The sequence below is a fragment of the Tupaia chinensis genome, unplaced genomic scaffold (assembly GCF_000334495.1).
Source record: "Tupaia chinensis unplaced genomic scaffold, TupChi_1.0 Scaffold149131_1, whole genome shotgun sequence".
NCBI lineage: Eukaryota > Metazoa > Chordata > Mammalia > Scandentia > Tupaiidae > Tupaia > Tupaia belangeri.
The window spans coordinates 1,519,667-1,535,975 of record NW_006208977.1 but is presented as its reverse complement, the minus strand read 5'-3'; positions in this window follow the sequence as shown (position 1 = coordinate 1,535,975).

Sequence of the window (16,309 nt, the reverse complement as noted above, 5' to 3'; positions counted from 1 at the left end):
TTATACTTGAAAGATTCCATTCATTTTAATAAGAATTACTCAAATTTGCATATTAGTTTGTGTGGAATTTAAATCTTCACAATAAAAACTTTTCTTGTTTAATAAATATCTCCCAATTTGCTCAATTCTTCTTTCTTGTTCTTTTATACTATTTTACAGTTTTATGCATATGGAACATAAGCATTAATTTAAGTGTCTTATATTTCCTGTTTATTGTACATTTTTTCCCCCTAAAACATTTTCTAGCAAACTAATGCTGGCACACGGGAAAATGACTGTGTGTTGATATTGTATCCATCTACTTCGCAGAACTCTTCTATTAATCTAAAAGTTTTTTGCCAATTCTCTTAAATTTCCTAGGTAGATAATATTATTATCTGAAAATACTGAAAAGTTTTCCCCTTGCCTTCCTTAATATTTAGATCTCTGTTTTTCCTTCCCTTAATGCATAGACTTGATGGTAAACAATGTACAGTCTTAGATGGATGAGGAAGTCAGCATTCTAATTTTATTTTGATTTTAGTAAGAACTTAGCTGGTATTGGTTGTAGCTTTTCTGATGGTTCCCTTTTATTGGATTAGGAAGTTTCTTCTAGTTTACTTGAGTTCTTTCTCTCTTTCTTTCTTCCTTTTTTTCTCTGCTTCTTTTTTCCTTCCTGCCTTCCTTCCTCCCTCCCTCCCTCCCTTCCTTCTTTCCTTCCTTCCTCCCTTCCTTCCATCCTTCTTCCTTTTTTGACAACAGGATTATTGAGATCTAATTCACACACCATACAATTCACCTGCAATTCAATGACTTTTAGTATAGTCACAGAGGTGTGTAAGCATATTGCCATCAATTTCAGAACACTTTCATCACCCCAGAAAGAAAACCCACATCCTGTAGTTACTACTCAGGTCCTCTTTTCTTTCCTTGGGCAACTGCTATTTTCAGTCTCTATTGGTTTGCCTATTCTGGGCATTTAATATAGTGGAATTACATATAATGTAATCTCTTACAAGTGGCTTCTTTCATTTAACATAATATTTTAAAGTTCATCCATGTTGTAGCATACAGTAGCATTTCATAACCTTTTGTGACTAAACAATATTCCACTATACTGCATTCTGTTTATCTATTCTTCCCTTTGAGAACAACTGAATTGTTTTTATTTTTCAGCTCTTATGAATAATGTTGTCATGAACATTCATTTCGAAGCTTCCGTGTACATGTGTTTTCATGTGTTTAGGGTATATACCTTGGAACAGAGTCACCTAGTCAAATACTCTTTGTTTCATGTTTTGAGAAACTACCAGACTGTTTTCAAAGTGGCTACAGCATTTTATATTTCTGCCAGCAATGTGTGAGGAGTCCAGTTTCTCACAATCTCACCATTGCTTGCTGTTTTAGGTGACACTTTGAATATAGCCACCCTAGTAGTGCAAAGTGGTATTTCATTGTGGTTTTGATTCGCATTTCCCCATTCTGTTTATCTATTCTTCCCTTTGAGAACAACTGAATTGTTTTTATTTTTCAGCTCTTATGAATAATGTTGTCATGAACATTCATTTCGAAGCTTCCGTGTACATGTGTTTTCATGTGTTTAGGGTATATACCTTGGAACAGAGTCACCTAGTCAAATACTCTTTGTTTCATGTTTTGAGAAACTACCAGACTGTTTTCAAAGTGGCTACAGCATTTTATATTTCTGCCAGCAATGTGTGAGGAGTCCAGTTTCTCACAATCTCACCATTGCTTGCTGTTTTAGGTGACACTTTGAATATAGCCACCCTAGTAGTGCAAAGTGGTATTTCATTGTGGTTTTGATTCGCATTTCCCTAATGATGAATAATGTACATGTTTCATGTTTTTTATATATCTTCTTTGGAAAAACGTATAGTCAAGATCTTTGCCTATTTTTGAATTAGGTTGTCTTTTTATTATTGAGTTTTAAGACTCCTTTTTCTATTCTAGATATAAATGGCTTATCAGATATACAAATTGCCATTATGTCTCATTCGACACGTTGTCTTTGCACTTTCTTGTGTCCTTTGAAGTTTAGAAGTTTTTAATTTTGAGGAAGTCTGATGTATCTGTTTTTAAAAACTACTTGCGCCTTTGATGTCACATTAAAGAAAACACTGCCAAATTCGAGGCCACGAAGATGCATCTCTGTATTTGAATGTTAGTCCATTTTGTGCTCTTGTAACAGAGTTCTTCTGCGTAACTTATAAAGAAAAGAATTGTATTCTCTCACAGTTCTGGATATTAGGAATTTTGAAACCAAGATACCAGCAGTTGATCTGCTAAGGACCTTTCAAGGGCATTCTGACCTTGTGGAAGGCAGAAGAACAAGTTTGGACAAATGTTCTCACATAGCAGAAGAGTGACTAAGAGCAAACCCACTTCCATAAGCCCTTTTTTATAGCAACATTAATTATTCATGAGGATGGAGCCCTCATGCCCTAAACACCTCCTGTTAGGCCCCACCTTCTAACATTGTTGTGTTGGAGATTAAGATTCTAATGCATGAATTTGGGGGCATGCATTCAGACCATAGCAGTTTGCTTCTATGAGTTTTATAGTTTTAGCTCTTTTATTTAGGTGTTTAATCCATTTTACTTTCGGTGTATAGTGTGAAGCGTTCAACTTTATTATCATTATCCCGATTATTTTGCATCTGTATATGTCCTAGCACTTTTAATTGAAAAGACTATCCTTTCTTCATTGAATGGTTTTGGCACCCTTTTTGAAATCAATTGACCTCAGATATATAAGTTTATTTCTGGACTCGCCCTTCTATTCTGTTGAGCTGTATGTCTATACTTACGCTAGTTGACACTGTCTTGATTGTTGTTGCTTTGTCTTGAATCAACATATGAGTTTTCCAATGTTGTCTTTCATTTTCAAGATTCTGTTGACTATTCTAGATCCTTGAATTTCCATTTGAAATTTAGGTTTAACCTGTCAATTTCTACATAGATTATCAGCTGAGTTTCTGAAAGAGAGTACATTGAATCTGTAGATCAATTTGGTGTGTATTATCATCCTAAAAATGCTGTTTCCAATCCATAAACATAGATATCTTTCCATTTATTTACATCTTTAATATCTTTCAGGAAAATTTTATAAGCTTTACTCTTCTTTTGATACATTTATTTTAAATATTTTGCTCTTGTTTTTTTGACACTACTTTAGTGGTGCTGTTTCTTTTATTTCATTTTTGGTATGTTAATTGCAAGTATGTAGAAACACAGTTGATTTTTGTATAATAATCTTGCATCCTGCAACCAGAGTCATGGGCACACTTGTGTGTGCTTGACATGTACAGGGAAACTCAACATGTGAACTTGTGACTTTCCCACATGGCCTCGGCATCACAGAGGGCTGGGTTACTACTGCAATATTGCAGTTGACCTGCTCTACTTTTTTCTGCATGACCCTATCACCTTCTAACACATGGCATGACTCTTTCAACTGTTACACTCACTACTCTTTGACCCTTCTGGAATTAGGTCATCCAGGATTTCTTAGTACTTTGTTTGCTAAAGCATCCTTAGTTTCTTAAACAGTGCCTGGAACATAGTAGCTATTTTACTAAAGATTTCGTGAAGGAACGGAATAAAATCAGATGATATTTATCTTTTAATATGTTTTTTTTTTCTTTTTTTGGAGAGGTTTTTGCTATAGGGCGCGTGTGCTCGCCAGACAGACAGAGAGACAGAAAGCGAGAAATCACCCCCCAGGGGGGATGGCCATGCCGCAATCCCTTCTCCTCCATTCTCCTCTCGGGATCTTGGGCACGCACGCACACGCACCCGACGTGAGTTTAAGTCACCGGGTCTGGGACTCGAACCATGGTTGACTATGTGGGAGTCCAGCAACGTAGCCACTACGTTAACTGCTGGTCCCTATCTTTTAATATGTTAAGATAAGAGATTATGGTTTTGTATTGCTTAAAATTTAATGATACTCTTCTTTCTGAAATTATACCCAACAAGGTATAATGCATTTTTCTTCTCTAGCTAGGTTTGGTACCAAGTGTTTCCCTGAGATTTTTGCATCCATGTTTGTAAATTATCTCGGTCCATTACCTTTTTGAGTGTGTGTCTTAATAATGTTTGATTTTGATATGGGAGTAATGGCAACTTAGTAGAATGAGCTGAAAAAACTTTGCTATTTTTCAAATGCAACAAACATTTTGAAACATGGAAATGATTGTGTCCTTGGAAATATGGCAAAACTTGCTAATAAAATCATTTGAATACGCAGAGGTATTAGGAGTATACCTTTGACCTTTTCAACTTTATAAATAATATTAGCCTATTTATCCAATTGATTTCTTTGGCCAGTTTTTGTATATTACATGTTCACATGGAGTTAGTAAATTGTATAGGATTTTCAAACTTTATTTGCCTAAGAGTGTATGGTTCTCTTTCACAATGCTCAATATTACCTCATCTATTATACCGCCTTTCAGCACCCAGAGCATCTGCTTTGGCTGTAGTAAATCTGATGTCCATCTGATTTTCTTCCTCGGCAGGTACATTTGTCTCAGCCTTTTGGAAGCATCTTCTCCTTTTATATTTTGTGTTCTGAAATTTCACTATGTAGGTATAACTGTAGTCGTTTTAAAATTTCTTCTTGACATATGGTTAGTCCTTTTTTCTTAACTTAAATGTATGTAGTTAGAACATTAAAAAAAGAGAGATGATAAAGAATGCCCGTATGTCTTAAGTAGCATTTCTGTGTCATTTCCTTAGTTATTAATCATAATAATTATTTACTAATATCCAAATCAGTAATTTTCCCTTTGTTCCTTGTTTTTTTAAATCCTACAATTATATAAGGTGTACACGAAAACTTCTAGATCTATACTCCATGTTTCTTAATACTTCCCTAATTCTTTTTGTTTTTTTGTCTTTCATTCTTAAATAATTTTGACACTTGCGTGATTTTCCCATAGAATAACTTTCTTTTAACTTCAGTAGCATCCCTTCTGTTGTTTTTTCCATTTGTAGTGATTACAAATTTTGGGTCATCCAAATATTAATTTTCAAGAACTGCTATTGATTGGTATCCTGGATACAATTGCTTCTTGATATTTTCCAAACTCCTAGGCAATATTTCAAATATTCTAAGTGTTTTAAGCCTTCCATTTTCTTGTTTAAGTCTGTTTTCTCAGATGATAGCTGCATTGGTGAAGTCATAGCCCTCTAGCACTTGTTTTCTGAAGGCATTTGGAAATGCTCCATTGCGTGTTCACGTGTGCTCCCGAGCCCTGTTTACCTAAGAGTGATGCTCCTGTTTCCTGTAGGCTACGAGTGGGACTTGTTCCAGGAAGGATACTAGTGGCTTGTCTTCAGGGTATAAAAGTTCGCTGTATCTGGGGCTACTGCATTTTTGGACTCTTGGCTGCTATTCTTTTCTTGACAGTTCACCACCTCTACCTTCTAATTAGCATGGAGGAGAAAGGAGGAAAATTGATCCAAAATAGCTATAATAGCAACCATCCTGTTGAACAGCTCCAATTCTTTTCCTGCTCCTTGTGACCATCAGCTTTGGCTTCACAGCCCCTCAGAACTGCTTCTTTCCCTCAAGACAAGTCCTTCTGGATATATATCTATCTAGCTGTCATTTCCTCTTTTCCTTTCTTTCTTTTCTTGTAATTTTTTCCATGAGAGAGAGAGAGAGAGACAGATTCTCCCAGCAAATTCTCGCATCATGATCCACTCCTTGTCTCAGCCAGCCCTGGATCATGGGCACATCTATGCCTAGCATGCACAGGGAGGTCTCTGGACAGGAAATGAGAGTTTCCCCATGTGGGTTAACCTCACAGAGGCTTGTGTTCCTGCTGCCTCACTGTCTGCCCCTGAGGTTTCCTCTTTTGCCTGTTTGTTTATAATGGTAGATCTGAGTCTATCTGCTTTGTTTCATTTAAGAATTTATAAGCATTTCTAGTCCACTGATTCAGTGATAACACTATATCTTTTTTATTTCTTTTTGCTATTGAGCATGTGCTCTTACCAGAGTGAGACAGAGACAGATAGAGAAAGAGGAAAAGTGAGAAATCACCCCCCAGGGGGATAAAAACACCCAAATCCCTTCTCCTCCTTTCTCCTCTCAGGATTTTGGGAACACATGCATATGTGCCCAGAGTGATTTTCAAGTCAGGGTCCCGGCCTTGAGAGGAGTCTGCTATGTGGGATGATCCAGCCACCCTAACCATGACACCTGCTGGCTCAACACTGTATCCTTTTTTTTTTCTTTTCTTCTCTCTCTTTTTTTTTTTTTAACATCAATTAATGTTTATATTTTTACTCTTCTTCTTTTTCCTTTTCCTCTTTTTCTTCTCTCTCCTTTAACTGTACTTGGAATATCATGGATTTTATCTTATACTCTGCACCATTTGACTACTAACTGGCTTCTGCACGCTGGAGTTTTAAATCACAACTCTGAAAAATCTTCACGAGTTGACTTTGTAGCAGTGGACTGAAACAAATGGAGTTTACATCATTTCATATCAACTTTGACTAGTTCTACGACACTCATACTTGTGTTTGCGGAGGAGTGTAATCAAGGAACGGCTCTTCTGATTTCATTGTTTTTATGTTCAAGTCTTCTCGTAAGAGGACTAAAACAATATTGATGACTGGCACATACACATTGAAGAAAATTCTCAGCCCCGTGTTCTGGGCTTCTCAGTTTGATTGAACTTGAAGAATCTCAGCAATGAGAGGTATACTCTCCTAAGTGTTAACGTACAGATGTCAGAGGAGAGAAATCTTGCCTCACAGCCAAGTGGTATTTCCTGAGTCTGAGACATCAATCCACATAACGTGGTGACGAGGCCAGATGTTGAATTTCTTGATCTCAAACTCATTAAATGCTCTTTTCACTTTGTGGAGTAATTAGAGTGCTAACTCTCTAGCATTTGCCAAATAAATACTACAGGGAGTTTAATGATTCCCTCCAACCTGTTTCCTAGTAATTCCACATGCTCTTAAATTATTCTCCCCCTTAACCATGAACCCTCTCTGGTCGGTTGCCATTTATTAAAAAACAAACACATCAGGCTAGCTGTGATGGCACAATGGTAGCGCGATGCTTTGCAAAGCTGAAGCCACACAGGAAGGTCTGGGGTTCACATCCCAAGGCTTCCTTCTACACACTGAGCACATAACTGTGACCTTGACTGGCTGAGACCAGGGGGAGGATGGTGGCTTGAGGACTCTGTTAGGAGTGCCTTCTCTCTTTTTCCATCTCTTTCTCTTTCACTGAAGAAATGAATGAATAAACTTCAACATAATATCAGAATGGATTTCTTCCCTCCTGTATGGTCGATTGGTACTTTAGACCTGGGCTGTTCTCATGTTACAGAGAGACTAGCATCTGTCTCTCACCTCACTCATCTCTTATCTTCCCATGACTGGTATCTTTTGGCTACCTTTTCTGCTCACATTGTGGAAATTTCCCCTCCTCTAATTCCTATCTGTCATGCAAAATAAAATTTTACAAAACCTTTGTGTGTTAGAGGCTGTTTCTTTTCCCAATATTCATCTTTTTCCCTTTTCATTTTAATAACAAAACCACACATTTTAGCTGGACACATACTCAGGAGTTAAACTGTGTTTCCCAGTCTTACCTTGCAGCTGAGTTCCGGCCAGGGGAATTCAAACAGAAGTGATGAAGTAGTGGATCAACCTGCAGGCTGCATCTTGGAAAGCAATTTTTTTTTTTTTCCTTCTTTATCTATTGGCTGATGTGTGGATGTGTTGGCTGGTGCTGGAGCAGCTGTCATGGGGGACAAGATGAAAACTGTATATGAAAGAAAGACCAAAATGACTGGAGGATCTCATGTCTCCCCAAATTCTGGAGTTACCATACCAACCTTGGTTTGCTCAGCCTTGAATAGAATGAGAGAAATACTGTTCTGTTGGGTTTAAGCTACTGAGCTTTGGGGCTTTTTATGGAAGGTGAACCATACATTTTGAAAACATGCAAGGGAACAATAGAAGGAAACTTAAAGCCGATTAGTAGATCCTTGATAGGATAGAAAAATAGGAAACATATAGGCCCTTGACTAAAATCTTGAAAATTGAAGAGTATCACAATTAGACATCAGGAATTCTGAGTTTCTTAGTTTCTTGTCCTGAATAATCCCCAAAGGAAGGATTTCTTGTATCTTATTTTGTTTTGTTTTGTTTTGCTTGCCAGAGGATATATGCTTGCCCTCTCTCAACGGCATGGTCATGCCACTATGCTTTTCCCTCCATTTCTCCATCCAGTCAGGATGTGGAGCATGCACATACATGCACCAATCTGTTTTTCAAGCCAGCGGGATCAGAACTCGAATCCTGCACTTACCGACTGTGCTTCTGGACCAGCCTTCTCGCTATCCTTCTATACTTTTGTCCTCATTAGTGTCACATACAAATGGAAATACCAGATAATGAAAGTGATGATTTTTAAGCAAATGTTTTAGAACTTAAGTATTCAGATTGCTACAACATTGGCATTATTAAAAAGAAAAGTTTTGGAACTGCTTTAAGACCATACGTATAAGCTATAAAATAAAATCTACCTTACTAATTAAAACTCACACCTCATTGCGACTCATACAATATCATTAAACTTGATTCCCTTCCTAAATCATCAGCTTTAGCGCTGTGTGACCTTTGATTATTTCTAAAAACCTGTGCTACACTCCAAGGATGTAGTTGTAAGTCTACTTGAATGACTGTGCTGCCGTCCTGAAGATAGTGTCAAAGAGGATCTCAGAAGTTCTAAAAGGGCAACCTCACTAAAGGAAGTATTTCTCTTTCCAATGGCAAGACAAAAGGGGTCTTTGAGGGCCTTAATTCTTTGGTTACTATCCTGATAACCAGTGCTCAAATTCACAGTGATAACAATGATCTTGGATCTCGTTGCACAGGGCACTGAGGTTTCAGTAGGTGGTCAACAGGCAGAGACATTTCACGCCAAACCTGAATGGGTCTGTAACTCTGCCTTGGAAAGCAGCTTGTCTATAAATATTTCACTCAGTCAGACAAAGGCTGGATGGATGTGAGGCTGCTCCAGACAAAAAGCAGATAAATTCCTTCTTAACATGTACCTGATGCTTTATGATTTTTTGCCCAAGTGCAGATTTCCTGGATCAAATGTTCCCAAGACTTGCAGGTCATGTGGTTTCAGAGACATACGCTAAGCTTGGTGTATATTACAGAGAAGCCATCCCATCCGGGTACAACCACTCTGAAGGTAAGTGTTAATCCCAATCTGATTTCGTGTGTGAGCAACAGCTGTGGGGAACATTAGGACTGCCATCTGTGTCCAATGGAACGATTTCCTACCACTCGGCCTCATATGGCCCAAAAGTTAATTTAGTACATATTGGGAAATTCCTGAAACAACATGAGACTTAACACCATTTTCCCATCAAATCCTTGGAGTTTTTGTTGATGTTTAGAGAACCCTTAGAGGTGTGAAACTGTAGGGTTGGGGAGTGAAATGGTTTGCTCATAAAATCTGGGGCCCATATTGTGTTTTTTTTTCCTTCCTTTGGGATAAGTTCATGTAATTTTCCAAGAATAAATCTAATGGCCTACTTGGAATAGAGCTGTGTTTGCACTTTAGGTCTACGACCCTGCGTTTCGGTGGGTAGCCATGTTCTGTACCAACCTGGCAATTCAGGAGAATCTATGAGACATTCGCAGCAATACAATTGTGTATGAAAAATCTCAGGGATTTGGGTTTACAGTCATTAATCAAACTCATGGAAAGTAAAACAAACAAACAAAAATTTATGGAACTCTTCATTGAATGTTCATGCTCTCTGACCACTCCTACGGCAGGATCCATCTCCCCCAAATTGTTTTCTTTATTTTTTCTAAATTCTTCATCCCGTTCCTTCAACATAAAGAAAATATCTGCTTAAACTGATTTATATTTGAGTGTGAGTAAAGGAGAGTTAATCTAAGCTGTAAGCCATGCTGAAGATATGGATTTGCATTTTTAAACGTGATGTTTGGTACTTCATCTGAATTTAGAAAAGCTGACATAATCCTGTCCTTCAAGCAGCTGTTGAAAGACCCATTCTTTGGAAAGCCTTTTCTAAGTGATTAAGGATGGGATAAGGCTGGTGACTTCCCACATTTTGACTTTCCTCTTTGATCCAATTATCAGCAGTTACATCTGCCTGAAAAATAAAAACAAAACTTTTTAAAGCTACAACTACTCATATAGTTTCTGTGTGTGATTTAGTACATTTGCAGCTCTTTAAAGAAGTGTAATAAGTGAAAATTATTTGATTATCTACTATGTGTCAGTCAGGTTTGTGCCTATGCATGTCTAGAACTTTTTTTTTTTTTTTTTTTTTTTTTTAAATAGGTATGTGTCAGTCAGGTTTTTGCCCTTTCATTTCTTAAACTTTTTTTTTTTTTTTTTTTTTTTTTTAAATAGGACTACCTGATATAAATTATCTACTCAAGAATTTTGGGTGGAGAACCACTAGCCTCTGCTTAGTATCTCACTTTGCCCTCATTTCTCACTTCTCTAAGTACCTCTTGGCCAGTCTCTCATTTTCTCATGGATACATTCTCACTGTAGTTTCTTGATTAGTTTTCTTATTTCCACATTAGGGTAGGGATTGTGGTGTGGCCATCCCCACTGGGGGGGTCGATTTCTCACTTTCCCTCTCTCTGTTTTCATTTTAATTTTTACTTATTTATTCTATGAGTGAGAGAGACAGAGAGAGAGAAAGATAGAGACGTAGACACAGCATCTACACAGAGTCGTGACACTAAATGCACTCCCAGCCCTTGCCCAGATTGTGAGCACACACATGCCTGAGGTACTCAGGTAGGTCTCTAGACGTGAGTCAGAACCTTCCCATGGGGGCCAGCCTAGCCGAGCATTGTATTTTACCTTGGCCCCAGATCAGGTAATTCTAAATCAAATTCACTCCGTGGACACTTCGCTCTGAACAATAGCCCCCTCAAAGGAATTACATGGTTCATACATGGACCAACTTGAACCTTTCAGGACAGAAGCAACAGCAGCAAGCCCAAGAGGTCAGGACCACGTCTTCATCTCTACGTTCTCAGAATCCGGCAGCGTACCCGGTGTAAACAGCTGGTGAACTGTTCTTATGAATAAATCTGATTCTTCCTCACTTCAAAACTGACAAGCAAAGGGCACCATGGAGGAAGAACCTCGCTGGTATCAACTGCAGTGGATGCAAGGGGTTGGAAGGAAGAGTGTGCTAGTAGGATTGTTTGCCAAGTCAGAAGACTTGTTTGTCCCTGCTTGACACACAGAACAGCTTGGAGCAAGACTAGGTGCAGGGTATCAGATTACAGAGACCTTCATTTCTTTCCTGAGCACGGTGTACCCCAGGAATCTGCAGCAGGACAGGACGCAATGGAAGGGAATTGCTTCTTCTCTGTGCCCAGCACACAGGCATGGAGTAGAAATCAAGGGGCCAACTGTCATTATAACGAAGCCTTCTCAAGAACTCTCAGCACCTGCAACGTTATTTGAAAGACAAAGCCTCTTGCTGCCGGGAAAGACCCATTATTCATCCATTTATTCAACTCTATTTATTGAATGACCTCTACGGGACAGACACAGTGCATCTTTGGAATTTTACATTTGAACCATACAAGTGTATGTTTTTCCTGGAATTTTGGTAAGCATAATTATTGTGGATGTCGTGTGTGTGTGTGTGTGTGTGTGTGTGTGTGTGTATATATATATATATATATATATATTTGTGTATGTGTATACATGTGATTGTACATATCAGTATCAGTACATATCACACATATATCCATATGTATGACATTCATATATAAGCAAATATATAGATATATACACACACATCTATACACAGACACACTATACAGGCACACATGTAGACACTTAAAGTATCACACATATCCATCGACTTTTCTTTTCCTTTTTTTAGGTTTTTGCCAGAAGGGTGCATTCCCTTGTAGGAGAGAGACAGAGAGAGGGAAAGTGAGAAATCGGCCCCCAGTAAGGATGGCCACACCACAATCCTTTCTCCTCCAGTCTCTTCTTGGGACTTTGGGCATGCATGTACATGCGCCCCACATGATTTTCAAGATGCCGGGTCCAGGACTTGAACCACGGTCAGCCATGTTGGAATCCAGTGCCTTAGCCTCCACATCATCTACTAGTCCCAATATCCATCGACATTTAATTTGATAAATGAGGAAGTATAGCATAGTGTTACGGGCACAGCTCAAGGGTAGAAGCCAGTCTTAAGCACTTTATAAACACGTCAAAGTGGGCAAGTTACCTGGACTTAACTCCTCTTCACCTACTAAGTAGAATATTACTATTCACCTTATAGGGTTGTTGGGAGAATTAATTTAGTTAACACATTAATGTACACAACAGTGCTTAGTACATATCAAGTGCCATTATTCTTGCAGAAATTAGCATAAAAATAGTTCTGGTGTTATAACCTTGAACAAATTGCTTAAATTCTTCCAGCCTCAGTTTCCTCAACCATAAAATTAGGACCATACCTAACTGAAATATTATGACTTAAAAGGGATAATATATATAGAAATATTTTATAAACTTCAATCTCTCATATACTTTAAAATTAATTTCACTATGCTAAACTCTTAAAATGTCACCATATAAAATCTCTTTGTCCACTTCCCCAAGTTATATCTTCTGAGTAAAAACATGGAAAGGAAAAGCAAGCTCAATTCCTTGACAGAGGAGAGAGGAATTCTTGATTATAATCCTGCCAAACTCTATCTAGTGGCAGGGGTCAGTTGGGGTGTGGAGGCTGGATCCCACGTTGCCAACCGTGCAGTTTAAGTTCAAACCTGGTGGCTTGAAGAACATGCCAGATGGGTGTGCATGTGTACCCAAAATCCTAAAAGGAGAATGAAGGAGAAGGGATTGCAGTATAGTCATCCTCCCTGGGAGGCAGGGAGTAATATCTCACTATCTCTATCTCTCTGTCTCTCTCTGGTGAGTGTACACCCCCTATATCAAAAAAGAAAAAGTAAACAAGCAAAAATTGCTCAGCAAGAAGCTGGTGATGACCTTAGGAAGAATCTGAACCACCCAAACACAATAAATCTTTACAGCGAGGGGTGAGGGCTAGCACATGACCCAAACTGGCCAATAGGATGTTCCCTGGGTGGAATTAATTCTTGACTAGAAACAAGGAAACGGCCCCCTGACCTACCACCCTGCTATGCACAGATGTTGTCGCCTGATACCTAGCCTCTAGGGCTACTTTCTTCTCCTTTTTTCCTAGCCTGCTTTTCTTCCTTTCATCAGTTCTGTGACTTCTGATCTTTTCTAATAAATTATCATTAGCTTAGACCAGGTTTAGTTTCTTTTGCTTGCAACAAATGAGCCCTACCTAATACCTGCTCTAATTTGTCGTGTAACGGTGGGATACAAAATATTTTATATTCCTCCAGCCTCTTCATGAGCTGTGCGTTCTGAATCCTACTGCATAGGCATACATAAAACCGTCCCGTCAGTGCTCTTCAAATATAGCTTCCTCATTTGCTCATTGGGCAAATATTTATTGAGTATCTAAAATCATTTTAGGGGCTTAGGGTGCATCAATGAAGAAAATAAACATAATGGTATGCCTCATGAATTTACATTGTAAGGGCAGGGACAACAAGCTAAGTAAATAATTACGTATGTGTGTACAAATGTATAGATATATACTCATACGTATGTGTGTATGTGTGTACGAGGTTAGACAGTGAAAGGCCTCTAGAGAAAAAGGGGAGGAAGCGGGGAGACAGAGTCTATTGCAATATTAAGCTGAGTTTTCAGGGAAGGAGTGTGATGAGGGGCATTCAAGTAACAGAGCAGGGGTATCGATGGCTGTGTGGCCAGCAGCAGCAAGTGTTTCTGGAAGGGGAACAAGAAATGGGAAAAATGCTAAGGTGGGACTTGCCTCCAGTGCTCTAGGAACAAGAAAGCTGGCATAGCGGAATGGAATAAATGAGGAAGAAAGTAGGTGTTAAGATCAGTAAGGCAGTGGGAAGGGACAGACTGGGGGACCATTGGTCAGGTTTTTGATCTTTTTTTTTTCTTTTTGAGACTTATTTATTTATTGATTGATTGATTTTTTTGCTCTAGGATGCAAGCACTCACTGGAGAGATAGAAAGTGTGAAGTCACCCCCCTGGGGGGATGACCACAGGGCAATCCCTTCTCCTCCAGTGTTTTCTCGGGATCTTGGGCACACACAGACACTCGCCTGGCATGAGTTTTAAGCAGCCGGGTCTGAGACTTGAATTGCAGTTGACTATATAGTGAGTCCAGTGATATAACCATTATACCATCTGCTGGTCCCCAAGGTCTTTGGTTTTACTGAGTTAGGAAGACATTAGAGAGTAGGGTCACCTACATATATATATAATTTAATTTAATTTAATTTATTTATTTTTCTGACCCCAGGTAAGTTATTTTCCAGGGCTGCATAATCTGGGCAGGACTCGGGCTTTCCAATTCTGGCTTCAAAGCTCTGATCTGCTTCAATCAACTGGTCTATTCTCTCTGACCTGACGCTTTACTCATTCCCACACCCTGATCTGCTCTCTGCCCAACCCCCAACATCCATCTAGGGCCACTGCAAATGTCACCTCCTTCCGGACGTTTTCCTTCCTTTATCCAGGCCACAGCTATGTTGCCTACCTCAGCATCTGTAAGGCACTCACCTCTCTACTCTCCAGCTGAGGTTTAGCACATCCTTGCTCGTATTCTATTGAATTTTTCACCTATGCCTGCCTTGTCTATCCAGAAACTAGAGATTGTAAACTTTGAGAACAAAAGCACCATGCCTTGCCCTTCTTTGCAACCCCTTGGGTGCATGATGAAAAGCAGTTTCATGTTACTTGACACAATCACCCAGGCTCTCAGCATGTCTGGGTTCTGTTTCAAAGGTTGACAATGGCCCCTTCTTTTCTAGGGGGTCTTGAAAAGTTACACACGAATGTGTAACTACATGGTTTGCTCAAGTAACACTAGAGAGTTACAGTGTACGAGCAATAACCACAGTCCATTAAATTAGGCTTGTTCAGAGAGAGTGAAGTTCCAGGCCTTGGTCGAGCAATCAAGGGACTGGAGGCTGCATAAGCCAGGTCCAGGGACCTTGCCCTGGCCTCGAGAACAAGCCACAATTGTCCCTTCTGCGTTTGTACACATGGCGCAAGCATGCAAATGTATTCTTCAGCCTGCAGCTGAATGGCACGCACGGCCCCGCGCTCCCAGATTCTGTGCAAGGTTAACTAGCCTTCTATAAACATTAACGCCCATGGGAACAGCATGCTGTAATTGTGGAGGACTATCCCCTGGCCCCTAAGTACTTGTCAGTTTACAGAATTCATTCTAGAGACCGGAGTGCAAATGTAATTTGCGTGGCAATGTTTATAACAGTCACAGCTCTGTAAACAGGCTGCCTGGGCCGAGGCCGCTGGGTTTGCGTCTTAATGGGAACGCACCTGTGAAAACGGAGTGCAGCCGCTCACCGACAGCAGCCTGAGCGCTGGACCCCTCCGTGTTCATCTTATTACCTTCCTTGCATTGCTCACATGAGTACCTGGGGTGCAAAGGAACATTTCCTACTTTTGGTAAATGACAACAACAATAACAACAACAACAACCAAAACAACTCATAAAATCATGTTGACCAGTTCTTATTCTTGGGGGATTTCCTCTAAAGTGAGCAACAGATTATGTGCTGATTTATCAAATTCTTACAGTGTTACATTGAAGCCAGGACCCCTGGCTTTTAAAAAAGAACCTTCCCTATATTCTGGTCATCTTTCCTTATTGTCGAGGTGAAACACTGAGGATGCCTCGACTCCTAAAGCCACACAGCTCCATACAGGGCAAAGTTCAAACCCTAGTTCTTTGGTGCTCAATCCAGTGTCTTCATTAGACTCAAGGCATGAAAGTGACTTGTCTTAAAGATTTAAACAGACACTTTACAAAAGAAGCCACAAATCGTCAATGAGATGATAAAAAGATGTTCAACATTATCAGGTAACAGGGAAATACTACTTTCAACCACAGAGACATTAAGTAAAATTAAAAAAAAAAAAAGAAGAAGAAGAGACGGACAATACCAAGTGTTGGCAAATATATGGAACAACCTGGACATTCATACATTGCTGGGAATTCAAAATGGCAGAGCCACTTTGGAAAATAATCATCAGTTCTTATGAAGTTACACATAACCTAGCACATGGCCCAGAAATTCCACTCTAGATATTTAGCTGAGAAGCATGAAAATGTACACACTAAAATTTGTA